This window comes from Chlorocebus sabaeus, chromosome 4, assembly GCF_047675955.1.
Source record: "Chlorocebus sabaeus isolate Y175 chromosome 4, mChlSab1.0.hap1, whole genome shotgun sequence".
NCBI classification, from domain to species: Eukaryota; Metazoa; Chordata; class Mammalia; order Primates; family Cercopithecidae; genus Chlorocebus; species Chlorocebus sabaeus.
The window spans coordinates 3680098-3693778 of NC_132907.1; positions in this window are offsets into that span (position 1 = coordinate 3680098).

Consider the following 13681-nt stretch of genomic DNA (forward strand, 5'->3'; position numbering starts at 1 on the left):
GAGAGAGAGGAGACGAAAGGAGAGAGAGAGAGAGAGAGAGCGCGAGACATTGAGAGAGGAGAGAGAGAGAGGGGAGAGAAGAGAGGAGAGAGAGAAGGAGAGGGGAGAGGGAGAGAGAGAGAGAGAGAGAGAGAGAGAGAGAGAGAGAGAGAGAGAGAGAGAGGAGGAGAGAGAGGAGAGAGAGGAGAGAGAGGAGAGAGAGGAGAGAGAGAGAAAGAGAGACCGAGACCCCGATTCCCGAAGGTGATTGGTTGCGGGAGGAGGGGCAGGCGGGAGGAGCGGGTCCCGCGGCGGGGCTTGCAAGAATCGCTGGCTCCGGCTGCCACCTAGCGGACGGGAGCCGCTCCCGGGCGGCACACAGCCGAGTCCCTCCTCCCCTCCCCGCAGGCAGCCTGTGCCTTTTCTCCAAACGAAGACAGCACTTTGAAAATTCTTTCAATGGATTTTTTTTTCCTTGAAAGATCGTACTGGGGGAAAATGATACTTCTATTAGTTACATATTCTCCAATCGCATACTCGCACCCCCCTCGTTTTGAGATCGCTCCCCTAGGCAGGCTCAGGCGGGCGCGGAGCGGCGCGGAGTGACAAAGCCGCCGCTGCCGCCGCCGGGGGTGGGAGCAGCGCTCGCCCGCCCGCCCCTCGATTCGCGAGGGCGTAAAAGTTTGTCTCAGCTCGAGCATTCCTAGCGCCAACATGCCCTCAGGTAAAGGTGGAAGTAAATGGCCACGCTGTATTGACAGAGGTAGGGTTTGTTTTTTAATACTCGTTCTCACTTTAAGTCTCACCAGGGAGGGGTTTGGGAAGCACTGCGTGTTTGGGGGACGTTTTGCGCTTCCCGGTCTCTCCAGCCTACAAGTCGGGAGTCGGCGGCCGTTTAGTGACGAGCGATGATTTTAAAGAGCAGAATAAAAGGCTTTCCCGTGCCTGCCCCACAGCCCCTCCAGCTCGAATAATGGAGAACTGTCAATGCACTCCGCGAGCGGTGGCCCATTGTACGCAGCTGATGGCGAGGAGGCGACTGGGGGTGGCAGGGGCTCCTTGCCCTCGCCCTTATGCCCAAATAAACGCGCAAACGCGCTTCCGTCTTCTGGTCAGTTAAAAGGTGAAACGAACACGATTAAAGTAGACCAAAAGCAAAGAAAGAAAAGAAAATCTTTCTACGTACAGATTCTAAATCGTACTCCCCATACAGTCAGAGGCAGGCAGTCGAGGGCAGAGGCAGCAGGCGGAGAGAGGGAGATAGGGTGAGGGAAGGAGAACGCGGAGAGAGACGGAGGGAGTGGGAGACGAGCAACAGCGAGCGCCAGGGCACCGCAGGCACACTGGATGCCAGGTCCGCCGGCCCAGCCGCGCTCGGACCCTGGACCGTGCGTCGTGGGCACCAGAAACGAGACTCGGCCAAATCCTGCCTCACCAGGCAAGTAACGCAATGGTTATCGTTTCTCTTGAACTTGGGGTTGGTAACGGGCAGGGCCGGAAGGCAGTCTTGGCTCGCACGGCCTCCGCAGGCCGAGAGCAGAGTCTAGGCAGCCAGGGCGGGACGAGGAGAACTTTCCGCGGAGCCTGCTCGGGAGTTGCCCTCGCTCGGCCTCTGCCTCGCCGTGGCGCGAAGGCGAGGATCGCGGCCGCCGCGCCTCCTTGGAGGGGAGGATCGTGCCAGGCGAGCAGCAATCCACATTCAAAACAAGCTGCCCCCACCCCCACCCGCTATTCCCTCTCTCTCCCACGGCGGGAAACGGATGCCTGGGCGGGGGACGGGGACCCGCCCGTTTAACACCGGCGGGGCTGTTCCTACTGGTGCCGAGCGCGACCCGCGGTGGAGCCGGCTGCGGAGTCCGGCCCGGCTGGCCCTTGTGCCCGCGCCTTGCCTGGTTGCGACCAGAACCTGGCGAGCTTGCCTGCAGCCGTCCACCTGCGGGCGCCGTTTGTAACGCCATCCCCTAATGTAACGCGATCGATGGCTGCCTGTCTGATGTGGGCGATAGTGTCAGCGGATTAAAAGGGACATCAAGCTGCTCTCCCGAGCAGACAACCTGCGGCGGCGGCGAGAGAGCACCGGGATTCGCAGCCTAGCAGCAGAGCCAGACTCCCTGCGCTGCTACCAGCCGACTGGGGGCGGGGAGGGGGTCGCCTCCCAGGGGTGGGGACAGAGCGGCTGTGTTGAAAAGGAAGAGGCTCAATTAAAACCAACAAGAGCGCTTTCCTCAGTGCCGGGCAGGGGCGTGCGTTTGCGTCAGAGTGCGCGCGGGGGGCGGGGGCAGCCGACGCCAGGGACCGCACCAGGGGGCTGGGGGGGCTCGGGAGCTAGGCGGTCTTGCCTAGCTGTGCTGGCCCGGGGTCAGGCCCTGTAGGCGAGGGCCAAGGCGAGACAAGATGACAGCTGAACCTGCCCGGGAGCAGCGGCGCCCACCCATCCTTACTGTGGGCTCTCAGTGCCCCCACCGAGCTTTCAAACTTGAAAGAGGCCCCTGGGACCCGGCGTGACCCTGGGGGTGGGGAGAAGTTGGGCCGGCGAGGCCTCAGGCGAAGCCGCAGGCTCCTCCGGAAGGAAGGGGGAGGGTGCAGTCCCCTGTCCTAGTCCCAGGGGTGGGAGTGGGAAGCTGTTGGTGGTGATGCCCGGAGCAGCGGAAGCCCGCGGCTTTTCGGAGGAGGGGAGCGGCTCGCACTCCTACGGGGCATCCGTGCCAACTTTCTGTCACAAGAGGGGGCGGGGAGAAACCAAGTCTTTTCGAGGAGGGCGCTGTCCCCTCTGGAACTCGTCCGGCCTGAGCGGCACTTAGAGCTGTTTCTCTTCGGAAGCCTGTGCTCCCCTGCCGCGGTGGCACACCCACAGGGCGCCCCACTTGTGCTCATAGCCCTGCCTCCAGCAAAAAAATGTCTTCCCCAGAGGCACTGAGAGGTCAGCTCAGTTCCTGGGAAGCCCTTTCTTTCTATCTTCAAGGTTCTCGTTTGATACTGGTCCCACTTGGCACACTTGTCCTGGGCCTAATGCGACCCACACTCAACCAGGAAATGATATCTTTTGTTGTGGGGTAGGGTACCTAACAGAAAACTGATCACAGTTTTCGAGAGTACTTAGATCCCCCAATTGGGAAATCCTACATACTTGTCCAGGCACGCTCAGCTGCAGGAGCAGAAAACGCAGTTGCAGTGCTCACTTTTCTTTCACCCACCCACTCTTCTTCAGATCTCCCTCCCTTCTAGGCCTGGCTCTTCACCTCGGAACCTTAAACTGAGTCTGGACGTGGTTCTTGGACTCAGACCGCTGTGGCTTTTGCCTCAGCATCCTACCTGAGGCCTCCAGCCAGGCCCGCCGGGGCTCAGCCCTCTCCAGGCTCTCTCTCTCGGTTTGGCGGGTCTGGGAACTCTAAGGGCCTCGCCGGGGCCTGGGCTCCCGGGAGCCTCCCTTCCTTCCTCTGCCTTCCTGTTCCTCACAGACCTGTTCAGTGCACACTAGATCTTTAGTGTAGTTCCCCCAAAAGGCAATGAGAAGGTACCGCTCTGCTTGGGGAAAGGAATTAGGCTGTAAGCCTATAGTACCCTTTGCGGACTGCTAGCATCAAGCTCAGCGTTAATCACGTTTTAAAAGACATACCAGACAAAGGTTGATCTCTCCCAGCTCGCCACCCAGTAAATTGTCGTGATCTGGTGAGAGAGGAAGAGAAGCACAGATCGGTTTGGCTGCACATTCAGGGATGACTTGCGTTCCAGGCCCCAGATTCCGGATCTAAGCGGACTGTCTAGCCTGTTAAGGTACTCCCTCCCTCCATATCTTTCTTACCACGAGGCTGAACCGTTCTTCACTAATTCTATAGGTTTTTTTGATATTGATATCTTGGTCTCCCGAAAGTCATTCATTTTGGCTTTTTGGTAAGTCACACTGAACACAAGTGACCTTGTAAAAACATTTTCCAAATCTAGTTCAAGAGCCATGGGACCCTACAAATGATCAGATATGTGTAGGAAATTCTCTTTTTTACCTCTTCCCTACCTCAAAATCGTTAAAAATGGTATTATTCTGTTTAGCAAGACCACAGAACAGAACTAAGCCCGTTTTATCGAGCCCATCTGGAGAGATGAACATGCCTGCAATCATTGAGAAAAAGGTCAGTGCCTCTGATCTTGCTGCAGACCTTTCCCAAAGAGCTTATTTGAAAGGTGCCGAATCAATTAGTCTCCCCTGGCATGAGATTAAAGCCAGGAAGGACATAGTTGAAGATGTATTTAAAATGGTCTCGCACAGATCTTTTGGAAGAAAGGGTGGAGAGAGGCGCAGGAATGCCCATCTAATATTTTGTGATTACTAAAACACAAAACCAAAACAAACAAACTAAACCCCAGCCTATCTCAGAAATCTTTACCCCCAGGACCGAACCCAGCCTATATTGTTGCTGGCCAGTTGTAAAAAGTCCTGCCTTTATCAACAAAAAACCAGGTGGACAGGCCAAGTTAGGAGTCAGGCTTCTGCTGGACTGCCTATCCTTAGCGTGTACATGTAGTCAAACTGTGAACCCAACAGACTTCAGGGTTTACTATTGCTCTGGTAGCCCAGGCATTTCTTCTTTGTCACCTTTGGGTTGAAATGCTCAGAGTTAAGTGCTATACCTTAGTTTAGTTTTCTATCTCAAACCGGTCATTTAAAGCACATGTTTTGAAAAAGAGAGATAAGGGAAGCACTTCCCCTTTTGGCCTAGGCCCCCAGTTAGAGGGCCCACGAGAAGCAGCAGGAGGAAGGATGGCAGGAGAGCAAGCACTGACCTTTGGATGCAAATCAAGCCTTTTTAGAGGAGGAAAAGTGACAATCATTCTCAGCACACCAGTGAAACCAGAGCCAAATATTTACTTTTTATAAAAATCAAGTCTTAGCTATCTAAATGTATTTATGCAAAAAGACAGGAAATAATTGGAGACTTTTATGTTACAAAATGTATTTATTTTAAATACCCAGCTTGAGTGAAGAATAAAACTGCATGGCTATTCTTCCCTATGGGTTAGGTCTGGATGAAAGTTGAAGTTTTGAAATGAGTTTGAAGGTTGTTGGAGTACCCTGACAATAAAATCAACTGCTCTATGTAACCATTTCCCTTAATAGTTACCTGTCAGAGCACCTATTTCTTTTACTACAGGATTAGCCCATCAGAAGTAGATCTGAGTTGGATATTTCACTGACTAAAGACTGCTCTAATATGTTTAAGTCTTTAATGTCACTTTCTTTACTGCCTATGAGATAAACTAGTGGAAAAGTATTGGCTCAAAAAGCCAGCAGATCTGCTGGTGTTACCAGTCATGCTGCAATGGTATATACCTATCAGAAGGTTGATCTAAATAATAAACCTAACATTTCCTTCTAAACTGTCAGTGGAAAGATATGTTTATTACAATGTCCTCCATCATTGAGGAGAGAGGGGTTTAGGTAAAGTTTAAATGAAAAAAAAAAAAAAAAAAAAAAGCACAAGCATAGTACAACACTGATATAAGCAATAGAACAGTAAACAATTATGCTATGTATATTTTATTTACCCATTTCGAAGGTGGAACATAAACCTAGCCCATCTTTGGGGGGAGTTAATAAAGTATTCCAAATGCATGATCTAACAAAACTCGGGGATCGTTCTATGTTTTATTGTTACCCCCCTGCATAAAATCTTCTGAAGCTGAAAAGAGAAAGGAAAGGGCTTTTGTGTTAGTTGATCCTTGGCTATTCTAGGGCTCAGGTTGGTGTGAAAGGGACGAGGAGGTCACTTGAAATCTCCTTTTATCTACTTTTATTTTCTCTCTGGATCAGCAACTTTGAATAGACATCATCTAATCGCTCTTAATGGAAAGAAACTATGGGAGCAACAAAAATGCCTTTACTCCAGGAGTGAATACATGCGTGCGGACAGCTAGCTGAGCTTTCATAGAACTGAATCTCTGCACACATGTACTTAAAGATTTTTCAGTTCATGGATATATACATAAATATTTCCCATACATGGGATTAGGTGATTAGGTGGGTTATTTTGCCCTTACGCAAAAGTATGCACACATGTCTACCTTAGAATTCTCTAACGAGCAAGTCTAGGTGATACTTTCAGCTGACTCTTCATTCAGCTTTTTCATGCTGTCACTCTCTGGGCATATTTAAGTACTGAAAAAAAAATAATTAAGAACACAATGGACAGCTTTTTCCAGAAGTCATCTTATTTCCTTTCTGTTTTCAACTGGAAGTCACAGTGACAGGAGGATTTCTCTTCGGGGGAGGAGACTGTGTGACAGGTGGGAGGTAATGGGGCAAGACAAGACCTTTGCTTTCAATTTCTCCCCACAATTTTTTCTTTGTGTTTGGAGTTAAATTGGTTAAAATACAATAAATAGTGGAAAATAAGAGCCTGACATTAGGCAGTTTAAAAGTTTTACATGCTATAGACACATGTCTCCAAATTCTTGAAGCTGAGGAATTAATCATAATTTTTTGAAATAGGAATTAGTAAGTCTCATATGCTGGTTAAAATGTCCAAGTTGTCTTCCTTAGGCATTGTTATAGTACTTACTTCAAAAAGAAAAACATCTCCCAGGACATTCAATATGAATGATAATCCAGAAAAAGACATTGGATTTCTAGGACTGAAAGCACTGGGCTTTACCTCCTAAGAGGTGGATACTCCCCCTACCCCATGTTCTTCTCAGTAAAATTCTCATTGCTCCCAGAGCTTGGGACACTTTAATGTAAAATTCCATCAAGGGAATACATGGTTACCAGGGCTACAAGTTCCCATCTCAACCTGCCAACCTCTCTTCCTCTGGCTCCAGATCGCAGAGCTGGAGCTGTCAGGGCTGGGACTTGGGGGACACCCCCCAGGCTGCGGGCGATTGCAGTTCTGAAGTTTGAAGTTGGGTGGGGGAGGATTAATCCCTCTTTAACTCCTCTCCTTCCCACCCTCAATTCTGAACCCCAACGGATACGTTTCCCCGGGTTTCCTAGTGAATAGGAGCATAGGAGCCGCCCTGTCCAATAAAGATTAAATTAAGTAGAAGAATCCCAGCCGCTGGATATTTGGAAGCTCCGGTGGGGCGTCAAACCGACGTTTAACACATTTTTTCCACTCACTGTGCACAAATCCTGGACCTGTTGGGCTTAACTTTTAGAAAGAAAGGAAGAAAAAAATATAAAGAAAGGAAGGGGAAAAAATCAAAGAAAGTCACAGAGAAACCCCGCTTTCAAGGGGGAAGTGGTTTTAAACTCAGAGAGGCTGAGGCAGAGGTTGGGCTTCCTGACCTTTCCTGTCTTTTCTTTCCGCGAATCACTCCCAGAGTTGGATCCTGTCCCCCACTCCCTCAGGGCTCAGAACTTTTCTGTTTTGGCGGTCTGACTCTATGTTTATTCCTTAGGGACGGTGTGGTGGCCCAGGGTCATGACTGGATGTGTGGGCAAGGGGCGAATTGAGAACACAGTGGCTTTCTCTGTGGTGACAATTTCTATTTTTTCAAATAAAGGTTTTGGTAGCATGAACTGAGCTGTTTTCTCCAGTTACTGTCTAGCAGGAGAAACAATGGTTTTCTCTGTAGGCTTTCAGCCACTGGACAACTAACCTTGAAGCTGAGGCCCAGTCGGGTGCCTCCTCCCCTGGGGGCCATCCCGGCCCCCAAATATTGGCTGCTCACTCCCACCTGCTCTTCTAGCCCCTGGGCACAGTCCAGAGGGGCAAAAGGCAAGTCCCTTCATGGCAAAGGCTTGTCCATGCAAACACAACATTGAATAAATTAACCTCAAACCAGCTAGTTGGGGTGTAGTAGTTTAGCAGGACTAATTGCAGACAATGGAGCTGAAATGACTTTTCCAATTAGCTGCTGGTTGGAGTTTAGTTGGAGGAACTGTCAGCTCCAACGATTGGTAATTGCTTTATTGCTCACAAAACTATCATCTATTTAGAACATATGTGCTAATTACTCTGGATGGGCGTCGAAAAAGAGACCATAAATCTAATAGCACTTTAAAAAGTCTATGGTGCTTGTAAGCCACCCCAGCCCCTTGCACATTCTCTCCTGCCCAGGTTGGAGTGATAGATGGCTGTCTTTCAGGAAGGGAAGGTTTGGACAGGAGGCGAGGACGGGGTGCTCTGGTCAAATCACTTGGAGAGAGACCATCCCGTGCGTGCTGTGCTGAGGCGATAAATCACTGTCATCAAAACCGGTCCCCTCTTTAGTCGCGCACTTTTCATTTTCGCAAAAGATTACTTTAGAAATCTTTTAATTGGATTATGCTGGGAAATTAATCTCCTTTAGCCTTGGCTAAATTTATTGTGGCCACTGACTGAAGGAAAACCCTGTCACTGCAGTGAGGGCCATCTCCCCTTGTTCGCTTTTCCGCCGTCTTCCAGGATCTCCCAGTTGCGTGTGACAGTCGTGCCCCAAGTCCTCGGGAGTGACTGGAGTGAGAAAGGGTGGAAAGACACATCTGGGCAAAGGCTGCGGAAGTCCCCAGTGAATCCCCTTTGTCCTAAATGCTACGTTTCTGTCCCGGATTCCCTAATTCCATATCCTGCACCCCCACACGACCTTGCCTTTACCAACAAGGGGTTCTGGAAGCCTGCTGCCGGGAAGGAGTCTGGAGTGGCAGGAAGAGAAAGTGGGGTGTGTCGGGGGAGCACTGCCAGCCAAACTCACTAGTTTGCTCTCTCCCCCGCACTCCCTTTCTGGGCCTTCGGCAGGGAGCTGCGGTCTTGCGAAGACTACTTCTCTGCGCAAAAACGCACAGCTCGTTCTTGGTGTTCTTCCTGGCACAACTCCGGAGACACGTCCCCTTGAAGTGCATGGCGCTTGAGGCCACGGGTCTAGGGCACTTCTCACTCCTTCTGGCTCCTCTGGCACCCGCTCATTGTCGGGCGGCGACCTCCCTTCTAGCCTCGCCGCCCTGCGCGGTCAGCCTAGTCCAGCGCGACTCCGGCAGTCGCGGGAAGCGGAGGATCCGGCCCCGCCAGCCGCGCCTCTCAGCGGGAGATAACAACATCTGCCTGAAACGGGATACCTACTTTTGCAGCTCATTTGAGCTCTTAATAGCAGCCCTCTGAGGTGTGCTTAATTGATGGGGATAAAGGCGTAATGACTTAACGGGGAGACGCCAATGATCCTTTAATATACTTTTAAAAGAACAACCACCACCCCCAAACACCAGCCTGTCTTTGCTCGGTGGGGGGAAAAGGCAGGGATCTGGAGGCTGGAATAAGGATCTGGCGCTGTTGGTGACTGTACCTGGAAGCGTCAGTGTAGGGTGAGTCCTGGCTTGCAGGGCTGGGGCACCAGAAAGCCGCCAAGGCGCCCAGCTCGGGCTGACAGCCCGTTGTTGCGTGGCTGCGGGGAGCGAGGAGGGACTGGGAGCCAGCTGAGAGAGTACCAACTGACAGGTGACCCGGCCTATAGCTGGGGAGGAGCACGGAGCCGGGGTCATGTCGCTTCTCCCTGGGCTCTGCCCCTCTGTGAGCCCTTCTTCTACGTGGGGCTGGATACCCACAAGCCGGGTGCCTCCGTCTGCCCGCCCTCCTTGACTAGAGAGACCCGGTATCCAGTATGAGCGACATCGTCAAGTGGCCAGCGGGAACATGGGGGTTCCGCTGCCTGGATAACCTCAGACCCCAGCGCCAGGACAGAGGCACGCGCCCGTGTGTGTGTGCACGTGCGCGTGCGCGCAAACCGCCCCGAAACGCACAGCTGGAGCACAGTAGCCCTGAGCACGTGGCCGTATTTAGACCAAGTCTGTCCAGAACCCCAGTGCCCGGCATATTGGGATTTACCTGCGCGGCAGCTGGGTCCAGCCGCCGCGTCAGAGGAGTCCCCGCGCACTATCCCATCCAGACCTCCGCTTACCGTTTTCTCCTCCGTACCTTCCCTTTCCTTTGCCTGATTTCCCTTTGCTCAGTCAGTTCTAGCTGAGTCTCTAGAGGGTCAAGTAAGTGTTTTAGTCTTCGCAGGTACCGAACGTAGGTTCAAACAAACACTAAAATGAAAAAAAAAAAAAAAAAATCAGATTGCCTTTTCTGTTTGCAAAGGGGAACCCCCTCTAGATGTGGGCTGTGGTGTCCCTAGCAGGTTTTGCAAATCTCTTGTTTTACCTTTGGAAAAAGATAACCTTGATGCTTCAGGTTTGAGCTCCCTCTGGAAGCAAAAAGAGAAACGATTCCAATCACCGTCTGTATTTTATTGCATTGAGAGATAGCAGGTGTTGAGGCTGCAGCTATTGTCTGCCTTCCTCCCTGAGCTCACATAACAAGGATGAAAGAGTCTAAGGAACTTAGTTTCCCCAAACGCTCTTGCTTAGGAGGGCGGGGAAACTTGGGAATCAAGGATTCGAAGAAATGCAATTGAGTCCCAACTCGCAAAGTGTGTCAGTCTCCGTGTGGTTCCGTCCTTCCGCCGTCACTGTCTAATCTCATCTAGTGTCGTGCTTCTGCCTCCTGTAGATCTCTAGGAACTCAGAATTCCCTGTCGCTTGGACGTCGAGCTCCCGACCCCTCCGCATCCCTAGCCCAGAAGGACTGCGAGTTGGGCTCCAAGGTCGTGGTCTGGTCCTCAGGGACAAGGTCCCGGGCCCAGACTCTTTCCTTGGCCAGCAACTCCTGCTGGGAAGGTCCCGCCCCGAATGGAATCGTGACCCGGCGCTAGGTCCCCCGCTGGGAGTGTCCGAGGCTTTCCTGAAGGTCCTATGCCTTCGGGCCACCAGGGTCCTAAGGTGCCTGTGGCGGACCCCTCGTCCGCCTGAGCCCTGAGATCATCTCGGCCATCGGTGCTGCAGGGCCCCAGGGCGGCAGGGAACACCTGCCTCAAGTCCAGGCCCGGCCCCACCGCAGTCCAGGACCCTAATTCTCGAGTGTCTCTTCACGACCCTAACCCCGCAAGGGCGCTCCCTTGCGAACGAATTTTTCACCCTGCGGACTAGGATCCCTTGTAGTGACCCCTCCCACCCCTTTCCTCGGGCCTGGCTAACTCCGACCCTAAGCGCGGCTCAGCCGGGAGCGGCTCCCGGAAGCTAGGCCCATATCCGGCCGCGGAGCCTCCCGCGCGGGGTTGGCTGCCCGGCGCTCGACGCAAGTGCGGTGCCCGGCGCGGCGGAGGGACGCGGGCCGTGTTATCTGCGCACGGAGACGTCGGCGGAAGGCTAGAGGCCGTGCTCTCGCCCGCGGAGAAGGCCACCACTCCTCGAGCAGGCTGGAGGGACAAAGCCCCTGGCCTGTGCCGGGGGCATTCAAGAAGGAAGCCAAGCCTGACCGGGGGGTGGCGCACGCTTCCTGAACCCCAGGCCCAACGCCCCGGTTCCGCGCGGGCATTCGGCGTCCCTCGGGTCGGCGCCCCCTCGGGTGGGCGCGGCAAGCCTCTTAGGAATGGGCCCCAGGGAGTGTGACCGGGTCCCTGCCAATCTTTTAAAGTTCAGAGATCCACCGTCGAACGAAGCCGCTTTTTGCAACTTCCCCATTTCGCCTCTTTCCTTAACCCCCGCTGGCTAAAGCGCTAAGCCTTGCCATCCTCTTTGAGTGCTTAACGATGTGCCCTGCCTTGGACAGCCAGTCCTCTTCAGGTGGTGGGCTGCTGGCAGGGGTAGGAAGCAAGGCCTGGGGCACCGTTGGGGGCCCTCACACCTGATTTTCTATTTTAAGGAGCAACTGGGTTTCACGAAGTTGGAGGGTCAGTGGGAGTTTTGTGGCCCTTGGCACTTTTTAAAACTCCCATCTGCAAGGCGGGAACAGCAGAGAAAGTGCTGTGTAGTTCATAAAAAAAGATATTGGCAGACTGTATCTTAAGAGTTTTTCCAGAGATTGTTTAGTAATCTCTCAATTTAGAGAGTTGCTATGTCCCGCGCCATCAGGCCGCTGAATGGGATCTTCCTTCCGACAGGGACTGAGAAACGGAAATACCACCCTCCAGCCTATCTGTTGGGAGGACTGCTTGCAGGGGACTCGAGCCCCAGATATTGCACTAGAGGCGCTGCAAGTGTGAGCAGGTAATGTGGAGAAGAGTGACATTGTTAACAGAAAGCATCTAATTAAAAATGACTTCATTTGATTGGAAGAATGCAAAAACCTTTTTAAATAAATCCAGATTCACTGGCCTAAGCTCAGTCGATTTATGAATGTGGAGCCCGACTGGGGCCTGCTTTCTTTCAAAGATGTCATCTTAGAGGTAATAGCATAGGTGAAGTCATTTGGTTACACTGTGGAAACTTTTATAGTGCCTTCCTTGGGAATTTAATTCAGTGGTTCTTCATTTTATTAGGAACAGACTGACTCCATCAACTGTGCTCTCTCCATGTTTAGAGGCAGGACTGCTTGAAGCAATTAGGTTCACCAATTAGCATAGTTTTACTGACCTCCGCAGCAGCACCACCAGCGCTCCATTTCTTTAAAGTCAGGGAAACGCTGAAGCACAGCGTGCTTCCCAGGTGTCCAGGTTGGGGAGATAAGCCCAGGAGCAGGGTAGTGCAGCAGTGCAAAAAGCTTTCTAATAGTCCCCAAGTGTTTGTTTCAGCAACTTTTGTGGATTTTTTAAACCCCCTTTCTGATTCTGGATCTTGTAACACCTCCTTACTTTGACATAGCCCTTAAAGCCTCTCTTGGCTGAATTGCTTTTAAGAAAGTTGATTTTCTATTTTCTCCCTTCTCTTCTGTCTTCCTGTGTACTAATGATGCTGTAGGAAATTTTAGGGTCCAGAGAGAGGAAGTCATTGACAGGCTCGTTGAAACCTTGTTAGGTGACAAGGTAAGGGTTGAGTGTGTGGGTGTGTGTGTACCTCAAACCTATGAGGAGAGGCCAGAGTGGATACCGGGAGACAGTCATTGCTTTTCCTAATTTTTAAGGTGTACCTACAAAGCTGTCCTGCAACCTTTTCACCATAAGCTCAATCAGCTGGTACATCTTTAATCAAAGAAAATGTTTGGAGCCCAAAGGAGTCTAGAAAAGAAGGGTTTTGCTCTTGTCACTGTCAAGAGTAGTAAGGAATTACATTTATTTACATGGCTGTTGTTCCTCTCTTGTTCTCCCCTAAAATAAACATTTCTCTGTAAGATTTCACTAGATTAAATTGCTGACAGTTCATCAGTAGCAGCAACAATGTAATTCTTCTAACCTTATTAAATCAATAAATACTAGATCCAAGCGTTGAATTAAAAATGCATCAGCATGGCCAGGAATTGCGATCATACGACCACGGACCTCAGAATCGAACATGCCACTCAAAAATTGACTAGTTAGCATTTATTTAATCTTCTTTTTCTGTTTCAAATCTGTGACTAGGTATTCTGGAGTTTTAACATTTCAGGGACTTGTGTCAAGTTTTCTTTGGTTTATAATCTTGAAAATTCTTTTCTTTTACTGACTTCTCACATTTAACCAGGAATATGATGCATGCATTTACAATAGTAATGCACTGTGACTTTGTAGTTCTTGCCATTAGTTTTCGTCAAGGATACATACTTCTACTTAGAATACATTACTCTAGTAAGACATGGTTAGGTAAGGTGCATAACTTTCTACAGAAGCACAAATAAATTTAAATACATAGGCTTTTGTATAAGTATAAATAAATATACTCAGTTTAAATATACTGCTGTACATTTATTATAAGTTTATTTGTAAAAGAAAACCACATTTATCTTCCAACACTGTCAACTACATTATGAACAAAATAATTATTTATCATTTTAAAATAAGTCAT